The sequence below is a fragment of the Nilaparvata lugens genome, chromosome 13 (genome assembly GCF_014356525.2).
Source record: "Nilaparvata lugens isolate BPH chromosome 13, ASM1435652v1, whole genome shotgun sequence".
Lineage (NCBI taxonomy): Eukaryota > Metazoa > Arthropoda > Insecta > Hemiptera > Delphacidae > Nilaparvata > Nilaparvata lugens.
In genome coordinates this window covers 6,362,428-6,385,900 of record NC_052516.1, presented here as the reverse complement: position 1 = coordinate 6,385,900, position 23,473 = coordinate 6,362,428, and the positions used below count along the sequence as shown (strand labels likewise).

At 36.9% G+C, this 23,473-nt stretch overlaps 1 protein-coding gene across 3 annotated transcripts in view; it reads left to right on the top strand.

Annotated features, from left to right (window-relative positions):
• The window catches only part of LOC111060337 (acetylcholinesterase), a 517,878-nt gene that overhangs the window by 86,874 nt on the left and 407,531 nt on the right, over window positions 1-23,473 (top strand). For 2 of the 3 annotated variants that reach the window (XM_039439675.1, XM_039439674.1), the window contains one exon: window positions 4,131-4,186. The exons of the other annotated variant lie outside the window; for it this stretch is intronic. The gene's annotated coding sequence lies outside the window, so the exon portion shown is untranslated. The remainder of the gene's footprint in view (window positions 1-4,130; window positions 4,187-23,473) is intronic. 3 annotated transcript variants of the gene reach the window in all.

The window sequence follows — 23,473 nt, the reverse complement described above, 5'->3', positions numbered from 1 at the left end:
ACAATCCAGTCGGGGGTCCAGACTAAACGGCTGGCTAAACGGATATGGCGAGCGAACAGCCTGACTGCTAGTAATATTATATTCCCAGGATTGAAGTAGCAGTGCCCAATAAATTTTTCTGCGATAAATGCATTTAAATCTTCAACTTGGTGCCAACCTAACAAAGTCAACTCAACTTAATGCCAACCTGACAAAATTATTAATTTAGTTGCCAGTTAACAACTGTTTCGAAGAGGTACTCTATCTAGATTATAGTTCTATAGTAACATATGATATGGAAATTTCAATTATAATTGAGAGATTGGGAGAAGAAGAATATACATGCTGAAAGACGAACTTTAAACCCTTGAAAACAACCCTTAGAGTTGAAATATTGCCAAAAGATTTCTTAGTGCGCCTCTAAAGGGCCAACTGAACATACCTACCAAATTTGAACGTTTTTGGTCCGGTAGATTTTTAGTTATGCGAGTGAGTGAGTCAGTCAGTGAGTGAGTGCCATTTCGCTTTTATATATATTGATTAATAATATTTTCATATATTTTTCTAGGCATCAGAGTGGACTCTTGGACGGTGGAAAACTCATTTGGTCACCATAGATAAAAGTGAGTCTTCCATATTTTATCGTGGTTTGCGATACAGACTTCTATAGATCTCTATTGAAAAGATATTTCCATTGATAACATCACTATTCAAAACACTCAATTTGAACGGTAATTTATTATTTATTCATTTAATCATTCAGAATAATTACACAACTTACAAAAAAGTACGACAGGCTTATAAGCCCAAAACGGTTCCAATTCTAATTTATACAACAGTCCAAATGTAGAGACTAGGTTATGTGTCACTTAACATTCATCAATTATAGACTCAATTTACAATTCAAAACACACAAAACTCATTTTAAAATTAAAAAATACTTCTAAACTAAATTAAATCAATCACAATTGAAGTAATGGAAGTGTATTAGAAATGATATAGAATGTAAAGTAGCCCGTGCTGCGCAAGGGTCCAATTGGAAACTTGAAAAACTTGTCCTACTGAAATCTTGAGGAATATTTGAAATAGGCATTTAACCATCCTCGGTAAATTAGGGATCAATACGTTAAATTGCAAGTTAATCAGTTGAGTAGTTGAGACGTGATGATGCGTCATTCGTGAATTTCCTATGCCGTACGTGCTTCAACCAGTGTTCACTCCTTTATCATATCATAGATTAGCAGAGAACCCTTGCAAGGGTCCAATTAGAACTTGAATTGAAGCTTGACAAAAATGATCTATTGAGATCTTGCAGAATTTTAAACAGGCCTTTAACCATCATCGGTAAATATAGAATCTATATGCAAAATGTCAAGTTAATCAGTAGTCATAAGCCAGTGCTCTGGCTCCTTTATTATACAGAATAATAAATAAAGGAGAGAAAAAAGAATACAGAGAGTGTGATCTCCTTTATTATATCAAAGATTATGCAATAAGTTTTACCATTAACTATTAATATTTGATTTATACTGATATATGACAGCTGTGATAAGTTCTAAATAGTGTGTTTGTCTTTTCGGTCTCAAAATTTTATAGTTTTTTCAAAGTTTGGAATTTTTTAATTAATTGTGATTGATTTAATTTAATTTTGAAGTATTTTTAATTTAAAAATAATCTTTGTGTGTTTCAAATTGTAAATTGAGTGTGTAATAGGAGAATGTTAAGGGACACATAACCTAGCTCCATTTGGACTGTTGTATAAATAGAATTGGGACCGTTTTGGGCTTATAAGCCTGTGGTAATTTCTGTAAGTTGTGTAATTCTGAATGATTGAATAACTAAATGAATATCCCTTCGGAAAAACTACCAAAACCTTCATAAGAACTGTGACAACAATTTTTCCAAATTATGATAGATGTTTCAGCAGTGGAAATCACCGTTTTTCCATCGATATTCCACCGGAAAACCGCGTGTGACGTGAACAGGAAGAACACATTTTTCCGAAATGCTTTCCCGACCCAATCTGCCACAGCCGATTCTTTTAGAAATGTCAGAGTCACCCTTAAAAAACACCAGAGCTCCCCATTTAACAGATGCTGACTTGCAAATATCTAGTTGGATTTTCCCAGAATCTGTCAGGTTTTTCTGAAGTAAAACAGCAAGGCTTTCCAATCTATCGATTCTGACAGACTGGCGTGAAACAGCTGCTTTCAACCGTAGAAGAAAGCAGATCACAGTCATTTTTTGTTCCCAGAACGCAACCACTGTTTTTTTGCTCCCAGAACGCATACAAAAAGTGACAACCGCCTGTCAAACTGCCGGCGAACAATTCTGTCGCACCGTGTTTTATGGTCTAGCATTTATAGTGAGGTCCACGTTATAATGGCAGTATTCGTTCAGCAGTGGTGTTGCTATCCTTGTCTATCATTCGACAAAGTGGATAGCGCTATCTCTTTCTCGCTTTGCTTAATTGCCAGCCAGGTCGTCTCCTAACAATGTAGAATTGATAATTAATAAAAGAAATATGTCATCCTAATTATGAAAATTCATTATGAAATTATTGGAAAATATCGTTCCTTGCTTAATAGAACCGAACGAAGTGAGGTCTAAGATTCAAGTCGACGGTTTGGCATTTCTCTTAATGTTCAAATGTTTAAATGTTTATATGTTGCGCATTTACGGCGAAACGCGGTAATAGATTTTCATGAAATTTGGCAGGTATGTTCATTTTTTAATTATTGCGCGTCGACATATATACAAGGTTTTTGAAAATTTTGCATTCCAAGGATAATATAGAAGAAAAAAGGAGCCTCCTTCATACGTAAAAATTAGACTATAGAATAAAACAAAATAAAACTTGTAACACTCTTTATTTATTAAAAAACTTAAAATAGTTCAACTATTTTAAGTTTTTTTAATAAATGAAGGGTGCTACAAGTTTTATTTTGTTTTATTAATTTAAAAGCAGCCCATTTCAATAAGTGTTTTTTAGACTATAGAATTATTCAAAGACCTTAAAGAGATATGGACCCACAATGCCTTTGCCTTCCCAATGATAGCTCTTACTTGAAATTGAAGGCCGCCATTGGGGTTTTTTAGCACGAGATATTATATCTATATATATATATTTGTAATACTATAGATCACAAAGGCATTGGTTGCATTGGAATGTAATAATCTTATGGGTTGCCCCCAGTCAATGGCGGATTTCAATTCCAAGTACGACACTAGCGTTGCATGTGAGTCTATGCATCTATATTACAGTATATACTGTTATCCACAGAGATGTAATTTTCACGTCAGGTTTAGAGTTTTTTCGAGATAAAATATGGAAGGTATTGGAATATTATTTCTATTGAAGTATACAGTTGATACGTCAATGTGTTAAATTGTAAACTGATAAAATTCACATTATTTCCTGTGTTCTATCGAGGTCAATTTTGTCATAACTCTTCACTAGCCGTTTGGCTCGCTTCGCTCGCCATGTCCATCTAGCCAGGATGCTCCGCCCCCTGGACCCCTGACTGGATCGTCCAAGAATAAGATCAGCAGGCTCGCTTCGCTCGCCTGCATTTTTCATTGGGCATTTTTATCATATGTTAGGACAATCCAGTCGGGGGTCCAGACTAAACGGCTGGCTAAACGGATATGGCGAGCGAACAGCCTGACTGCTAGTAATATTATATTCCCAGGATTGAAGTAGCAGTGCCCAATAAATTTTTCTGCGATAAATGCATTTAAATCTTCAACTTGGTGCCAACCTAACAAAGTCAACTCAACTTAATGCCAACCTGACAAAATTATTAATTTAGTTGCCAGTTAACAACTGTTTCGAAGAGGTACTCTATCTAGATTATAGTTCTATAGTAACATATGATATGGAAATTTCAATTATAATTGAGAGATTGGGAGAAGAAGAATATACATGCTGAAAGACGAACTTTAAACCCTTGAAAACAACCCTTAGAGTTGAAATATTGCCAAAAGATTTCTTAGTGCGCCTCTAAAGGGCCAACTGAACATACCTACCAAATTTGAACGTTTTTGGTCCGGTAGATTTTTAGTTATGCGAGTGAGTGAGTCAGTCAGTGAGTGAGTGCCATTTCGCTTTTATATATATTGATTAATAATATTTTCATATATTTTTCTAGGCATCAGAGTGGACTCTTGGACGGTGGAAAACTCATTTGGTCACCATAGATAAAAGGTGAGTCTTCCATATTTTATCGTGGTTTGCGATACAGACTTCTATAGATCTCTATTGAAAAGATATTTCCATTGATAACATCACTATTCAAAACACTCAATTTGAACGGTAATTTATTTATTTATTCATTTAATCATTCAGAATAATTACACAACTTACAAAAAAGTACGACAGGCTTATAAGCCCAAAACGGTTCCAATTCTAATTTATACAACAGTCCAAATGTAGAGACTAGGTTATGTGTCACTTAACATTCATCAATTATAGACTCAATTTACAATTCAAAACACACAAAACTCATTTTAAAATTAAAAAATACTTCTAAACTAAATTAAATCAATCACAATTGAAGTAATGGAAGTGTATTAGAAATGATATAGAATGTAAAGTAGCCCGTGCTGCGCAAGGGTCCAATTGGAAACTTGAAAAACTTGTCCTACTGAAATCTTGAGGAATATTTGAAATAGGCATTTAACCATCCTCGGTAAATTAGGGATCAATACGTTAAATTGCAAGTTAATCAGTTGAGTAGTTGAGACGTGATGATGCGTCATTCGTGAATCTCCTATGCCGTACGTGCTTCAACCAGTGTTCACTCCTTTATCATATCATAGATTAGCAGAGAACCCTTGCAAGGGTCCAATTAGAACTTGAATTGAAGCTTGACAAAAATGATCTATTGAGATCTTGCAAATTTTAAACAGGCCTTTAACCATCATCGGTAAATATAGAATCTATATTCAAAATGTCAAGTTAATCAGTAGTCATAAGCCAGTGCTCTGGCTCCATTATTATAGAGAATAATAAATAAAGGAGAGAAAAATGAATACAGAGAGTGTGATCTCCTTTATTATATCAAAGATTATGCAATAAGTTTTACCATTAACTATTAATATTTGATTTACACTGATATATGACAGCTGTGATAAGTTCTAAATAGTGTGTTTGTCTTTTCGGTCTCAAAATGTTATAGTTTTTTTAAAGTTTGGAATTTTTTAATTAATTGTGATTGATTTAATTTAATTTTGAAGTATTTTTAATTTAAAAATAATCTTTGTGTGTTTCAAATTGTAAATTGAGTGTGTAATAGGAGAATGTTAAGGGACACATAACCTAGCTCCATTTGGACTGTTGTATAAATTAGAATTGGGACCGTTTTGGGCTTATAAGCCTGTGGTACTTTCTGTAAGTTGTGTAATTCTGAATGATTGAATAAATGAATAAATATCCCTTCGGAAAAACTACCAAAACCTTTATAAGAACTGTGACAACAATTTTTCCAAATTATGATAGATGTTTCAGCAGTGGAAATCACCGTTTTTCCATCGATATTCCACCGGAAAACCGCGTGTGACGTGAACAGGAAGAACACATTTTTCCGAAATGCTTTCCCGACCCAATCTGCCACAGCCGATTCTTTCAGAAATGTCAGAGTCACCCTTAAAAAAATACCAGAGCTCCCCATTTAACAGATGCTGACTTGCAAATATCTAGTTGGATTTGCCCAAAACCTGTCAGGTTTTTCTGAAGTAAAACAGCAAGGCTTTCCAATCTATCGATTCTGACAGACTGGCGTGAAACAGCTGCTTTCAACCGTAGAAGAAAGCAGATCACAGTCATTTTTTGTTCCCAGAACGCAACCACTGTTTTTTTGCTCCCAGAACGCATACAAAAAGTGACAACCGCCTGTCAAACTGCCGGCGAACAATTCTGTCGCACCGTGTTTTATGGTCTAGCATTTATAGTGAGGTCCACGTTATAATGGCAGTATTTGATCAGCAGTGGTGTTGCTATCCTTGTCTATCACTCGACAAAGTGGATAGCGCTATCTCTTTCTCGCTTTGCCTTATTGCCAGCCAGGTCGTCTCCTAACAAAGTAGAATTGATAATTAATAAACAAAATATGTCATCCTAATTATGAAAATTCATTATGAAATTATTGAAAAATATCATTCCTTGCTTAATTGAACCGAACCAAGTGAGGTCTAAGATTCAAGTCGACGGTTTGGCATTTCTCTTAATGTTCAAATGTTTAAATGTTTAATATGTTGCGCATTTACGGCGAAACGCGGTAATAGATTTCCATGAAATTTGACAGGTATGTTCCTTTTTTAATTGCGCGTCGACATATATACAAGGTTTTTGAAAATTTTGCATTCCAAGGAGAATATAAAAGGAAAAAGGAGCCTCCTTCATACGTAAAAATTAGACTATAGAATAAAACAAAATAAAACTTGTAGCACTCTTTATTTATTAAAAAACTTAAAATAGTTCAACTATTTTAAGTTTTTTTAATAAATAAAGGGTGCTACAAGTTTTATTTTGTTTTATTAATTTAAAAGCAGCCCATTTCAATAAGTGTTTTTTAGACTATAGAATTATTCAAAGACCTTAAAGAGATATAGACCCACAATGCCTATGCCTTCCCAATGATAGCTCTTACTTGAAATTGAAGGCCGCCATTGGGGTATTTTAGCACGAGATATTATATCTATATATATTTGTAATACTATAGATCACAAAGACATTGGTGGCATTGGTATGTAATAATCTTATGGGTTGCCCCCTCAATGGCGGATTTCAATTCCAAGTACGACACTAGCGTTGCATGTGAGTCTATGCATCTTTAAGGTCTTTGGAATTATTCATCATAAATCAGCTGACAAGTGATTACACAGTTGTGTGGAGAAGCCAGTCTATTACTGTATTTGTATAAGGTCTATAGTTTCAATCGAAGACCTTGAAGAGGTATGCATCTTTAAGCTGGGTTTATACCAAAGTTATTAACAAAATGTTAATAATTCAATCCTTATAGATTCTATTAGATTGAACGCAAGTTGACAAACACACATGTTCATCATGTGTATGATACGTTATATTCAATCTAATACAATCTATAAGGATCGAGTTATTAACATTCTGTTAATAAATTTGGTCTAATCGCAGCTTTAATGTCAATATTTTGTTTTGCAGTCATGGTATTATTATGCGTGTCCATCAGTATCAATATTCTCACATTCGAAAAAACTAATTTAATAGGTGATTAAAAATAATGAAATGAATTAAATAATGCTGAAGAAACTATAATATTTATGGTTGAAAAAATTAATTTTCATTAGATGGGAAGATTATCACGGAACTGGATGAATATTATATAAATTCTGGAATAGAAATACATTCTTTTCATTGTTTAAATTAACATAAATATTAATAAATTATGGAATACAAATTCAAACGTGAACTGATTTTGTTAACATCTAAATCAGCTGACAAGTGATTACACAGTTGTGTGGAGAAGCCAGTCTATTACTGTATTTGTATAAGGTCTATAGTTTCAATCGAAGACCTTGAAGAGGTATGCATCTTTGGGCTGGGTTTACACCAAAGTTATTAACAAAATGGTTATAACTTAATCCTTATAGATTCTATTAGATTGAACGCAAGTTGACAAACACATATGTTCATCATGATTGTGTATGATAAGTTATATTCAATCTAATACAATCTATAAGGATCGAGTTAATTACATTCTGTTAATAAATTTGGTATAACCGCAGCTCTAAGGTCTTTGGTTTCAATATTTTGTTTTGCAGTCATTTTATTATTATGCGTGTCCATCAGTATCAATACTCTCACATTCGAAAAAACTAATTTAATAGGTGATTAAAAATAATGAAATGAATTAAATAATGCTGAAGAAATTATAATATTTTTGGTTGAAAAAATTAATTTTCATTAGATGGGAAGATTATCACGGAACTGGATGAATATTATATAAATTCTGGAATAGAAATATATTCTTTTCATTGTTTAAATTAACATAAATTTTAATAAATTATGGAATACAAATTCAAACGTGAACTGATTTTGTTAACATTTAAAACAGTTGACATCAGGTACTTGTGGATGAGAATACTGCGTGAGGTCTACTGTTCACAGAACTATTAGTAACGTGGACCACACTATAATAATTACAGTACTGACCTTGAGATTATATCTGGTGACAAAGTGTTGTAACAATATTATTAGTTGTGAGATATCTTACAGCATAGAATGACCTTGGAACTGGGTCAGGGTATGAGAAACAGAGGGAAAATTTGTTTGTTTATGGAGGGAAAAGAACTGGAATTATATTAGTTGAGGGAAAAAATGTAACAGTGGAGGAGTCCACTGGGTCAAGGGTATGGGAAACAGAGGGAAAATTTGTTTGTTTATGGAGGGAAAAGAACTGGAATTATATTAGTTGAGGGAAAAAATGTAACAGTGGAGGAGTACCTATCTGCAGTTTTCTCTGGGAAATTTTCTACCCTGATATTAATTATTATTAATAATTCTCATTATTAATTCACATTAAAATTAATTATTATCAAATCACTCTATACTGTTAGCATTCTTCGAAAATAGGTCCACCCACTTACTATAGCTACCCATTCACCCGATCCTGATAGTTTGAAGTGAGACCGGTGGTGAGGGGAGGGTAATTGATGGTTTGCGCCCAAGATGATCCCTTCCATTATTCCTGTTGGCCGGCCCAAGCGAGTAATGAAACATTCGTCGTTTGATGGGGTGCTTCCAACCCCCATGAATTACCCCCTCGCCCTCTACCGATCCCTACAGCCCCCTACTAACCTACAAACCCGCCCTTAAAACTCATCGCAACCCTTAAGGGACGCATTGAAAATTTTATATCCTCGCGCGCAGAGAGCAGAGAGGCCCCTCGTCATTTTAACCCGCCTTTTTTCATAAAAATTCTTCAGGTCTCTCTCATTGACTATGTCTCTCTCTCTCTTTATCAACAACCGATTTCTTCTTCTTTACTTCTCATTCGTTCTTCTCCTCTTAATCATGTTATTTTCCCCCTCCACCATCCCAACACCTCTTTCTCCTTTTCATCGTATCTCGTGTTTCTTCTCAAACTCTCAATTGTCTAAATAATAATCCTTCTAACCCTAAGTTTTCTGCTCCATTATTTTCTTCTCTTTTTTATCGTCTTCGTCTTCTCCTACTTCTCCTTTTCTACATCATTCTTCTTCTTCTCCTCCTTGTTCTCATTCGTCTCTCTCTTCTCCTCCTCTTCCACCTTACCATCTTTCTTATTCTTTTTTCCGTTTTCATCCTCCACCATCTCGTGACTTATTATCCTCTTTCTTCTTCTTCTTCTTCTCCTTGTTCTCATTTGTCTCTCTCTCTTCTCCTCCTTTTCCACCTTCTCATCTTTCTTATCCTTTTAACCGTTTTCATTCTCCATCATCTCGTGATTTTTCATCCTCATTCTTCTTCTTCTTCTTCTTCTTCTTCTCCTCCTCCTTTTTCTCGTTCGTCTCTCTCTTCTCCTCCTTTTCCACCTTCCCATCTTTCATATCCTTTCTACCGTTTTCATTCTCCATCATCTCGTGATTTTTCTATCCTCTTTCTTCTTCTTCTTCTTTTTCTTCTTCTCCTTGTTCTCATTTGTCACTCTCTTCTCCTCCTTTTCCACCTTATCTTTCTTATCCTTATTTTCGTTTTCATTCTCCACCATCTTGTAATTTGTTATCCTTCTTCTTCTTTCATCCTCTTTCTTCTTCTCCTCCTTGTTTTCATTCGTCTCTCTCCTCCTCCTTTTTCACCTTCCCATCTTTCTTATCCTTATTTTTGTTTCCATTCTCCACCATCTCGTGATTTTTCTTCTACTTCTTCTTCATTTCATCTTCTTCTACTTCCTCCTCCTCCTTCTCCTCCTCCTCCTCCTTCTCCTCCTCCTCCTCCACCTCCTCATCTTCCTCCTTCCACTTCCACTTCCTTTCCTTCCCTGTATCTCTTCTTTCTCCTTCTTCACAATTCTCTCTTAATTCTCCTAATGCTTCTTCATTCCTTTTTCCACCACTTCTTCACTTCATTCTCCTTCTCCTCCTTTATCTCTTTCGTCTCTTCTGCTCATCCTCCACATCCTTTTCATTCTTTCACAACATCTTCTCTCATCTCCGCTTCCACCTCCTTCTTATCCTCCTCCTCTTCCCCTTCTTCTTCTTCTTCTCGTCATATATGAAGCATTTTTCCATAAAAATTCCCTTCTCACTTCATTGTCCCACTTCTCTCACTCCTCCCCCTCCTCCTCCTCCTCCTCCTCCTCATCCTTTCCTTCTCCTTCTTCGTCTCCTTCTCCTTCTCACCATAAACCTGAATTTCTTCAGAGCTATCAGCTGTAGAGCAGTAAGGGTTTTATTACTGCGTCAAGTAAGTATTCATTGCCGAGCTGAGCTCGATAGCTGCTCAACAATCTTCTTTTTTCTTTTCTCTTCTCTTCTCTCTCTCTCTCTCTTTTCCTATTCATCTTGTCCATTCCCGCCTTCTAGTTCTTTCTCTTTCTATTCTTCTTCTCCACATTTGTTTCTACTGTTCTTCTTCGTCTCTTATTTATTGGTGAGTAAAGCTGGATAGCTACTAAAGAAGCTCCTCTTCCCTCTTTCTCTTCCTTCTAATTTTCTTCTTCCTCTTTCTTTTCCTCTTTCTCTTCTACTTTCACTTTCTCCACCTTTTCCTTTTTCTCTTCCTCATTCTCTTCCTCCGCCAATTTATGTAGATGCATAACAATATAATTATTATCTATAGTTATTATATTACAAATTGCTTTTTCATATCATTTACAGTTCAATAATTATTTTTCGCCACACTTGGATGTAATGAGCTGGTTACATGCGTCATATGGAGGCCGAAAGTGATTGTTTTCCGACCAGGCCGGTAAAACTTTACGGCCCTAGGGCTGTAAAATAACCTTGAATAACAGCTGATCGTGTCCGATCCCGATCTCACAAAAGTCATAGAGGGATAATCTCATAACGACTGTAATAATCTATATAATTATGTATCGTGAATCGCGGTATTATGTCTATAATATATTTTATAAATTACTGTTTAATAATTTAATATTTATTGTGTTTTTGATATCAAACAATGAATACAATGGCTGCATTGTCCATTGTCAGAAAGGTACGTATCGCAAGTATTTAAAAGTGAAGAATCGAATTTGAAATCAAAGTACAATAATTGTATCAATATTTAAAAGTGAGGTAGAGTAATAATTGTTTCTTTTTTATTATCGAATTCCACTTCTTAATGCAATACAATCAACTATAATAACAAGAAAATACAGCAGAGATCTGAAGTTTAAGGTAAGCCTACTGGTGAAACTCAGCCTTGACTAAAAAATTCCTAGTAATTTTTCCGTAATTCATTATTAAAACTTTTAGATAATTTTTCTTTAATATTGAACCATATAGAGAAAACATTAGGCCCACTCAAGATTGAATCTTCGAATGTTTTCTCTATGATTTCAGAGCAATATTTTGTTGTGAAAATGCGGCAAACCGGCTTCAAATTAATATGCTGCTATACACTATATTATAGTAGCCTACATACGTTACCTGACTTAATTCAGAGTGAAAATTTTATTGTGAAACAGATAATAATATTAATTTTAATAATATAAGTCATGAGCCAAAGTCTGTTGTACTTTGACTATAGAAAGAACCTTCATCCATCTATCCATGAGATATTGCACCGGGCGCAAAGCGCGAGCTATAAAAATTCAAACAATTATTCGAAATATTAATAGTATAAAATATGGTCACTATTGTAAATTATTAATTAGTAACATTGAAATTAATTGACAGTAAAAGTTGTCATAACCAAGATTCAAACTATCAAAATAGGCTGTTTGAATTTTTCATTTCTTATAAATATTGGGAAGTTTTTTTTGGGTGTGGCGAAAAATAGCGTTCGCAACACGGGCAAAAATGTTTTTCCGGCTCTCAAACGCTTCAAGTTCTCGACTTCGTCTTGAACTTGTAAACCGCGATCTCGAGCCGGAAAACGTACATTTTCGACCCTAGGTGCGAAATATACTATTCTTAGTCTATATTATGTAAATTCATCTATAATTTTGCTGTATTGTAAGCTATTGTATATAAGTGTATAAGCCAGTATATATTGTAATCTTACAAAAAAAGTACTCAATCAATCAATCAATCAATCAATCTTCCTCATTCGCTCCCTCTTTCTCCTCGTCTTCCTCTTCCTCTTCCTCTTCCACTTTCTCTTCCTCTTCATCTTCCACTTCTTCTTCCTCACCCTCTTCCTTCTCGTCTTCCTCAATCTCTTCTTCTTTGTCTTCCTGTTTCTCTTCCTCATTCGCTTCCTCTTTCTCTTCCTCTCTCTTTTCCTCTGGGCTCGGCTACTCAAGAAGCAGCTCCATTCTATTCTCTCTCTCTCTCTCCCCCTCTTCCTTTCCGTCTCCCACAACCTCTTCCTTTTCGCCTTTTTCTTCGTTTTTCTTATCCTTTTCCTCTTCCTCATCCTCATCCTCTTCCTCTTCCTCCTCCTCTTCCTCTTCTTCTTCTGCTTCTGGGCTCGGCTACTCAACAAGCAGCTCTTTTCACTTCCTCTATTTCTCTCCTTTTTCTCTCTCATCCTCTCTCTTTCTCTCGTTCTCTCCTTCCAAGCCTCACTTCCTCTATATCCTCCTCTATTACTTCCTCACGCTTTCTCTCTCTCTCACACTATAAGCTCTGGCAACTTAACAAGCAGCTCTCTTCTCTTCTTATATTTTCTCATTTTCCTCTCTCATCCTCTCTCTTTCTCTTGTTCTCTCCTTCTAAGCCTCTCTCCTTATCTATCATCCTCTATCACTTCCTCACGCGCTCTCTCTCACTCACTCTCTCTCTCACACACTATAAGCACTGGCTACTTAACAAGTAGCTCTATTCTCTTCTTATATTTCTATCCTTTTCCTCTCTCATCCTCTCTCTTTCTCTTGTTCTCTCCTTCTAAGCCTCTCTCCTTATCTATCATCCTCTATCACTTCCTCACGCGCTCTCTCTCACTCACTCTCTCTCTCTCACACACTATAAGCACTGGTTACTTAACAAGCAGCTCTATTCTCTTCTTATATTTTCTCATTTTCCACTCTCATCCTCTCTCTTTCTCTTGTTCTCTCCTTCCAAGCCTCTCTCCCTCTCTATCCTCCTCTATCACTTCCTCACGCTCTCTCTCTCTCTCACACTATAAGCCCTGGCTACTTAACAAGCAGCTCTATTCTCTTCTTATATTTTCTCATTTTCCACTCTCATCCTCTCTCTTTCTCTTGCTCTCTCCTTCTAAGCCTCTCTCCTTATCTATCCTCCTCTATCACTTCCTCACGCGCTATCTCTCTCTCTCCCTATAAGCCCTGGCTACTTCACAAGCAGCTCTATTCTCTTCTTATATTCCTCTCCATTTTCTCTCTCTTTCTCTTGCTCTCTCCTTCTAAGCCTCGCTCCCTCTCTATCCTCCTCTATCACTTCCTCGCGCTCCCTCTCTCTCACACCCTCTCTCTCCGACTACTTAAGAAGCAGCTCTCTCCTCATTTTGCTGCTTTACTACATTTTTTCATCAATCTTCCCCAGCTCTATTCACTTCAAACTGTCAGAAATGTTTAGATTCCACAGCATTCATGTTATCCATGAAGAACACTGCCAGCCAGTAGTTAAGTTATCCAGGTAACAAACTACGTGTAGATTCACTACATCTTTCAGTATTGGTTGAATGCTTCCCATTGATTGAAACCTTCAAGAAAAACTGACATTTTCAAGTGAAACTACACTCAATTTCTCACCAAGAAAACCTTCATGAATACAGTGAGATCAATGTCAGCTCTCCTGATAAGTAACATCCATACCTCTCATCCAAACAACGCTGACAAATTGAAGTGGATTTGATTTGATTCAGGCATCTGATGCTTCACACTTTTCCGCTTCTCATCAACAGTTTTCTTCACGCGGCGGCGATTGAATTATCTGTGTCGGAAAACTGTTTTTTTTCACTTTCCTTGCCCTCTTACCAAAGGTAAGGGAAATATCGCTTTCCGAAAAAAATTAAGGAACACCAATTTCTAAATTTCTATACGTTTCAAGGTCCCCTGAGTCCAAAAGAGTGGTTTTTGGGTATTGGTCTGTGTGAGTGTATGTATGTTGTTACAAAGTGAATTTTGTGACGAAAGGAGAAGCATCATTTTGAATATTTTTATTTTTGTTTAATTCTTATGTTTGTCTAACACTGTAACCATACTATTCAAGAGAATAAAAAATGCATATGGAACATGAACGACCCCACACTGTAGTAACTCAGGGGTTGTTTAAAGCAATATTTTTCCACTATTTTCAGTTATACATTGTAATATATTGTAATTCAATGTATTTTTTGGAAGAATAAATTTCAATTTCAATATGATTTGGATAATTTTCTTTATTTCAGTAGAGAAATAGGGTCAACAGTCAGATGTATTTTGCTAAGCTTAGAGTCGAGTGTTGAAATCATCATCATCGCCGTCAACCCCTATGAATTATCAGCAGCGGAATTATCTGAACCAGAAATTTCCAAATTTTGTTTACTGGTTTGAGCGTTCTAATATCTAGTATTGCAGCAGCAGCAGCCGTATCATCAAAGCGATAGGCGACTACCTGGTTGAGATGATATCGGTCTTCATGAAATTTCTGGTGAGAAGCATTGTTTACCGGCCTAATTTATTATTGTAATTAGTAGTATTTATTTATTTATTTATTAGAACAGTCACAAACACGATATTTGGAAAGAGAAACAGGCAATTGCCCAAAGCTTCTTCAATTCCTTGATTTTGACACATAAATAGTTCAAAGTGAGGTTAAGTTTAAAATTTCTGTTTTCACCAAAGATTAACACTCAGAGAATACGTACTCGAGATATGACTGATGAATTTTGAATTTCGAAGGGTTGATAAGAGCCGGAAATAACACTAAACAATCCGAAAGTTTCAATAATATTGAAATAAACTTGAAGATTTCGAAATTTTGTCATCATGGTTGCACCCTTAGCATCAAGAGCAGCTGAATCAGACCCTGTCACATGACCAGTGGCGTGATCGTCTCCTGAGACTCCTATTGGTCGGCAGTCTCTTTTCCCACGGCCTCCTGATTTTCAGCGACCCTGTACTGCTTCGAGGATACCTGTGAGGCAGTTGTTCGGTGGTGGAGCATGTGAACGGGTCGCGAATCTCCTCTCCTTACCACATTCCCGGTACTAGTTTATTTCTAGGGGAATTATTCCATTTTTGTGTGTTAATATAGAATATTGTAGGACGAGTTCCGGACAATTCGAAGATAGAACTTCCTTGGGGATTTTCTCTCTTGTCGGTTATTTTTCCTAAATTTGTATCACTGGGGGTGAACGAATTATCCTTGGTTTTGAAAACCGGCAAGGGATCTTAAGTTTGTACTACAAACAGTTAAGTGGGAAATTTAACTAAAGTGCGAGATAAATTACTTTTAACACGGCTCTTTCTCGAAGACGGAGAGGTCCGATGCTCTATCCTCCACTAATCACTTCCACTACCTAGCAGCATTCTCCTTCTTTTGTGTCTGAGTGAGAGAGCTTTGTAACGCGCGGCAACACTCCCCTCCATCTATTGCTGGCAATGTTCCAAGTAGTGAACTGGTCAGCAGGTATATTGGTTTGTGTATGTTACAGAGATGTTTTCATCACAAGAACATGAAGCAAAATGACACGGCGCATCCAATTGTGCGCAGGATGTCTGTCTGTGTCTACGCTACAAACTGTGGAGGGAGAAATGGGTTTCTCCTCTTCATGTTAAAAGTAATTTATCTCGCACTTTAGGCTCTTGTAGTGGGTTATTTTAGAGTACTTGATTTATAAGTTTCGACTCTGTCGCTTCACGATGTTTTCAATTTTTAATATGGGAAGTGGGAATCGGTTCGTTATTCCCCGTATCAATATTCACGTCGATTCAGGTAATTGTATGTCAGGACTGGTAGTCCGTATATTTTCCCTTCTTTGTAGTAAGGTGGCCTTCAATTCCAAGAGTAATTTCTCTTGATTCAGTTTTGATTCTTGTAGTGAAATCCCTATCCTTTTTAAGAATAGTTCTTCTCAATTAACTTCTATTCTTGTGGGGAAATCCCTGTCCTTTTTGAGAATAGTTTTCTCGATTAATCTTTATCCTTGTAGAGAGATAATTATCATTTTGAGTAAATTTTTCTTGCTTAGTTTTCATACTATAGAGTGGCCCTGTATTTTAACTTTGCTTAGCAGTTTCTTACTTGCTGTAATTCCTAGTAGGAAAATTCCAATCCTCTTCCTAGAGAACTCAGGTGCAGCTTGAGTTCGTCCTGGTCAAAGTAATTTAGACTGCGATGTCTATTCTCTTTCTCTCTCTTAATTTTTCCTATTCTGAAATCCTTCCAGCTCTCAGGTACAGCTTGAGAACTTCCTAGTCGAAGTCATGAGATTGCGACAAACTTCCCATACTTTTTCTTAATTTTTCCTATTCTAAAATCCTTCCAGCTCTCAGGTACAGTTTGAGAACTTCCTTGTCGAAGTCATTCAGACTGCGACGTCCTTTCTCTTTCTCCCTCTTAATTCTTCCCGTTCTGGAATCCTTCCTGATCTCAGTTCCAGATTCGAGATCGTCCTAGTCGCGGATTTTCAGACCCGCGAATACTTCCTTAAATTCCTAGAAACCTGTCTCCTTCAATATCAGATATTATTTGCTGGTTTTCCCTGTGGAAAATTCACGAATTTTCCCGTTATCTCAGTTGCAAATCAGAGATCGATTTTGTTGTAGTCCTCAGACTGGCAATTACTTGGAAAAGCACATTGAAATCTTTTCCTGAATTAGGAGTCTCTGACTCGATATTTTCCTTGTGGAAAATCCTGGAGAAATCCTTTCCTATCCTGACAACGACAGACTGTAGTCTTCCCGGTATTATTCTACAGACGGTGTCTGTGAAAACCTTTTCTATCCTCTCATAATAGTCGACATACTGACTATTAAATTAAAAGCGTCTCGGACGATTGAGAGTGATTTCCATACCCTTAAGGGCTGTCACAGATTAGCCCTTAATAACCGGCGCGCAGTTGCTAGACTGGCGCGGAAATCCTGTTTAGCAGTTTCAGAATTGCTGAAGATCCTTTCGCAGCTACAGGCTCGGGATTCAGAAATCCTACACCTGAAACCCTGTATTCTGAACCTTAAATATCTCGTTTTGAAAATTTATACCCTGTATTTAGCTAGCAGGTCCAGCTTGCTGAGAGCTAGAGCGCAATTCTCAGATTGCGGATTATTGAACAGACATCTGTTTGTTGTGGAGAATAATAATCTTATTATTGATTCTCTGTACCGTATACCCTAAACCCTATACCTCTGACCAAGTTACCTATTCTCTATATTTTACACCCTATACCGTACCCTGTTTAACTATATCTTAAATACCAATAACAACTCCATAGATCCATCATACCTTCACCCTATAGCTCTCACCTTAAACCCCATAGAAAAACCTCTTTCTGTATACCCTATACCCTATACCTCAGACCAAGTAACCTACTCTCTTTATTTTACACCCTATACCGTACACTGTTTAACTATATCTATACCAATAACAACTCCATAGATCCATCATACCTTCACCCTATAGCTCTTACCTTAAACTCCATAGAAAAACCTCTTTCCGGGCTCGCAGGTCCAGTCTGCCCGCCGTCAACTCGCAGTCGGTCCAGATTGTGTACCACCTTTAAGCTGCGTACACATATACGCGCTTCCAACCCGCACCGAGCACGCTCCACCCTCGTACCGCCCTCGTACTGCCATCGTTCCTCCATCGAACCACAGTCGCTCCGCCCACGCACCCATTATGAACGTTACGGAAGATGTTAGATCTTCTCGCGTTCCCCGGTCGAACGACTGTTGCTTCACGGTCGATCATCAATCGTTCTGTTGGAGTGATGTTCGGTTGCGGAGCAGAGCGAAAGTCTGTACGCACCTTTATAAATAGAATTATTTGTAGGGATCTGATAGTCAGATCTGTCTCCTTGTATAGGGTTATTTCAATCTCTTCCAACACCCACCCTGTATTCCAAAGGACGAGGGCCGAATCGGCCAGCAACGGCACGGACAAATACTCTTCCCCTGAAATTAAAAATCTTGCGAAAGAAGCAGAGGGTAAAAAATGAGGATAGGGGGAGGAGCGTAGGTCCGGTAACTCCACCTGTCAGTACGGCTACTGACCCCGACCCATACCCGACTGTAGCTTGTCCGCGTCGTAGCAATACTTCGCAATTATTAGATAACCTAGGGGGTGGAATAGGGTATCCCAATAATGGATGACTTGAAATTCGGAACTTGAGGTCCTTACAATATAAGGATCCGACATGGCTCTGTAGATTTATTGAAATTAAATTATCATTTTTATTATCATATAGAGAGAACAACGGTTTGATTGATTGATTGAGTACTTTATTTATGTAGATTACAATATATACTGGCTTATACACTTATATACAAATCTTACAATACAGCAAAATTATAGATGAATTTACATAATATAGACTAAGAAAATAATTATTGAACTGTATATGATATGAAAAAGTAATTTGTAATATAATAGCTATAGATAATTATATTGTTATGCATCTACATAAATTGGCGGAGCTTTGGACATATCAATGTCCATTCTTCGGAAAGAATATTAAAAATATCCTCCCCACTAACTCTCTACCAAACGGTAGGGGAGAAATGAAGAGACAGGAAGTGTGAGAAGAAGAAAAAGTGTGTTTGTGTGAGAAAGAGATACAGTTATTTGAGAGAGAGAGAGAGAGAGAGAAGGAAAGTGAGGAAAAAGAACCGGTTCGAACCCAATCAGTCGAAGTTGAAAAAGGAGCTTATCTGTCTCTGTACATTTATTGAAATTGAATGATATTTCTATGATAATATATGAAGGACAACGAAAAGAGAGAGATGAAGAAAGAGAAAGTGTGAGAAAAACAAAGATGGTATGTGGAGGAGAGAGACAGTTATAAAGAAAGAGAGAGAGGGAGGAAAACAAAATGGGTTCGTACCCAATCAGTCGGAGTTGGAAAGCGAGCTCACCCGTATCTGTACATTTTTAGAGATTGAATATTATTTTAATTAATCTCATAGAGAGAACAACGGTAAAGGAGAGAGATATAAAAAAAAGGAAGTAGAGCAAGAAAAACAAAGAGAGTATGTAAAGGAGAGAGACAGTTTGTTATCGAGAGAGAAAGAGAGGAAAACAAAAGGGGTTCGAACCCAATCAGTCGAAGTTGAAGATCGAGCTGATCTGTCTGTGTACATTTATTGAAATTAAATAATATTTATGTGATAATATATGAAGACCCACGATAAGAGAGCGATGAAGAAAGAGTAAGTGTGAGAAAAACAAAGAGAGTGAAGGAGAGAGACAGTTATCGAAAGAGGAAGAGAGGAAAACAAAAGGGGCTAGAACCCAATCAGTCGAAGTTGAAAAGCGAGCTCTGATCCGTCTGTGTACATTTCACTTTGTATTCGCAGCAAATCGAGGCGCCAAAAAAACTCAACTCAACAAACATGTAGTAAGCTATCCAACATGTCGGCTGCAGTCGAGCATTTTTGCCTTTTTTATAGGTAAAACCTTTGTTACCTCCTGCTGAATGAACAGCTGACACAGCGTTGCGCCTTTTCTAAACCCTCCTAAGGGCATACACAGATTATCCTCCCAGGTATAGCGAGGTCCACGTTATAATGGCAGTGTTCGATTAGAATTGGTGTTGGTATCCTTGTCTATCATTCAACAAAGCAGATAGCGATATCTTTCTCTAGCTTCACAATGGTGGCTGATCATTGTGAACAATGTAGAAATATAATTGATTAACAAATTCTCTGATTTCTAATTATTATTTAAAGAAAAACCTAAATAAATGCTGCAAATCACCCCGAAGACCTCTGCTACTGCAGACATTGACAACAGGGTTAACAGCTATATGGAAATTCGATGAGAACTACTATCCAAAAATTAGTTGCCAGCCCGGGAATCGAACCCGGTACCTCCCAATTGCTAGTCAGGAATGCTTGCCCTTACACCAAACTGACAATCTCTGGATAGCAGCGCTCAATTTATACGAAGCCACAGCGGCCAACCAGTTACAGATGGAATTAAATAGAGAATGCATTTATTCGAATGCTAATTAATATATAATTATTATTATTAAACGAAAATCCTAAATAAATGCTGCAAATCACCCCGAAGACCTCTGCTACTGCAGACATTGACAACAGGGTTAACAGCTAGATGGAAATTCGATGAGAACTACTATCCAAAAGTTAGTTGCCAGCCTGGGAATCGAACCCGGTACCTACCAATTGCTAGTCAGGAATGCTTGCCCTTACACCAAACTGACAATACTCTGATTTCAATAATTGAAACTTATTATCCAATCATTAAAAATATTTACCTTGAGAAATTGTAGGTTATTCATAATTTCGAACAAGAATAAACAGTTATCACATCAGATGTACTGGTATAAGCTATCCTCTATAGAAGGCAGTGACAAGTCAGAGAATCGGTCATTCTATGCTGCAAGGTATTATCTCACAACTGTATAGTCCGTACAAATTTACTTCAGACTTGGAGGAATATGCAGCGCAGAGAAGTAGAGGAAGTCAGCCAATTTCAGTGATTAATAGAGTCATTGGTAGAAGCGTAGTTGCCAATTTGTCAGTCGTCTGACCGCTTTCAGACCGGGAACTTCGCATGTGTAGCTTCATGTGAGCACATGAACAGTCACTAGAAGTTTGAGATCGCTGGCCGCTTCAAAACGGCAACATGGCGCCACTGTATCCCTCCCGCTGTATGCTTTCTCTACTGCGCATGAGCTTTTCAAGTCTGAAGTTATTCTGTAGTGTATAGGGAGGCCAACGCTATAAAAGCAGTATTCTATTAATATTTGTGCTGCTATCCTTGTCTATCATTCAACAAAGCGGATTGCTCTATCCTTTTCTAGCTCAACAACGTTAGCTGATCATTGTAAATAATCTAGGAGTTTAATTAATTTAATGAATAATCAATCTCAATTTTGTAAATGTATTATTCAATCATTGAGAGATATATTTCCTTGAGGAATGAAATATAATTTGTTCATTTTAAACAAGAATGAAACAGTTAATATTACATCAGATATATACCGGTATAAACTATCCTCTATAGAAGGCAGTAGCAAGGCAGAGAATCGGTCATTCTATGCTGCAAGGTATCTCACAACTGTGGGGAGGTCCACTTAATAATGGAAGAATTTGATAAACATAGGTGTTGCTATCCTTGTCTATCATTCGACAAAGCAGTCAGAGCTATCTATCCTTTTCTAGCACCGAAACGTTGTCTGATCGTTGTAAACAATGTAGAAATATAATTGATTAACACGATATCTGATTTCAATAATTAAAACTCAATATTCAATCATTAAAAATATATTACCTTTAAAAATTGTATGTTATTTATCATTTCGAACAAGAATGAACAATTAATATCACATCAGATATACCGGTATCAGCTATCCTCTATAGAAGGCAGTGACAAGGCAGAGAATCGGTCGTTCTTTGCTGCAAGGTATCTCACAACTTTAGGGAGGTCCACGTTATAATGGAAGTATTTGTTAAACATAGGTGTTGCTATCCTTGTCTATCATTCACCAAAGCTGATATCGCTATCCTTTTCTAGCTCCGAAACGCTGTCTGATCGTTGTAAACAATGTAGAAATATGATTTATTAATAGAATATCAAATCTCATGAAAATTTATTATACAATCATTGAGAGTTATATTTCATTGAGGTATGAAATATAATTTGTTTATTTTAAACAAGGATGAACAGTTGATATTACATCAGATAAACCGGTATCAGCTATCCTCTATAGAAGGCAGTGGCAAGACAGAGAAATCTGCAACGCTGTTCTCTCATCTTTCTCCACTGCCATTAGAACGTGGACCTTACTAAAAATCCTTTCAAGGGCAAACACACAGATTATCCCCTCAGGTAGCCTATATGCATTCGTACGGACGCAAATGGAAGCTGCTACGAACGACGCCTTGTTTGCTCGAACATCGAAACGCGCGCATGCAAAAAACGAACGTTTATTGACAACCTACTGTCAGCTCGACTAATGTGTGGAACGTCAATGCTTTCCATTCAACTGATGCTGACAATGACGTATTTTAGATTCACTTCATATCTGTCAGCTTGACTAAAGTGTGGAGCATCACTGCTTTCCATTCGAGTAATTCTGGCATTGAAGTATCTTGTGAGATTCAACTGAAAATGTCAGCTTGACTAAAGTGTGGAGCATCAATGCTTCCCATTCGAGTAATGCTGACATTGAAGTATCTTGTGAGATTCAACTGAAAATGTCAGCTTGACTAAAGTGTGGAGCATCACTGCTTTCCATTCGAGTAATACTGACATTGAAGTATCTTGTGAGATTCAGTATTGTACTGTCAGCTCGCCAAATGTGTGGAGCACCCATGTGTGAATGCTTCCCATCTCACTTATGCTGACAGTGAAGTATCTCAGATTCACTTCTGTTAGCTTGACTAAAGTGTGGAGCATCACTGCTTTCCATTCGAGTAATACTGACAGTGAAGTATCTTGTGAGATTCAACTGAAAATGTCAGCTTGACTAAAGTGTGGAGCATCAATGTTTATGCTGACACAGTGAAGTATCTAGTGAGATTCAACGGAAACTGTCAGCTTGACTAAAGTGTGGAGCATCAAAGCTTCCTATTGAACCAATGTTGTCAGGCATGCATGGATGCACTCTGATTTTTGCCCTTTTACTCGTTGAAAGCCTTTTCCGAGGCACATATTTGTTCTGTTTTCATATTTTAGTGCGAGGTGAGGACCTGGGAGTGAATGATTTTCGATTGAATAGAGACTGTTGGGGTTGAGTTTGATCTAAAAGGTGTGATTCCATGTATGTATCAGATCGGATTTCTTTGTACATGTAGATTATATTATTGTCTATTTGTTAGGTGTTGATATTCTAGGACATGAGAATGAGTGATTTTCGATTGAATAAAATAGAATAAAGATTAATGGGGTGAGTTTGATCTAAAAGGTGTGAGTCCACAGTCAGTGTATCAGATTAGATTAGATTTCTTTGACCTTGTAGATTAATTTAGATTCGTATATTTGATGTATGTTATTATTCCAAAAATATGGTGTGGCGCACTCACACAACTTTCCTTGCAGTTATGAAAATTGATCACCTGACGCTAGTGTTCCCGCGCATCTCAAGTCTACTTTTCAAAGATTTGAGCCAGCTGGTGACAGAGCAATAACGCTGGAGACACACATGAGGTCTGCTATCTCTCCATAGTGGATGATTTAATAGAATCAACAATAATTTGCAATTGAATAATCACATTTTCTCGAATTTAAAGCTTATTTTTAA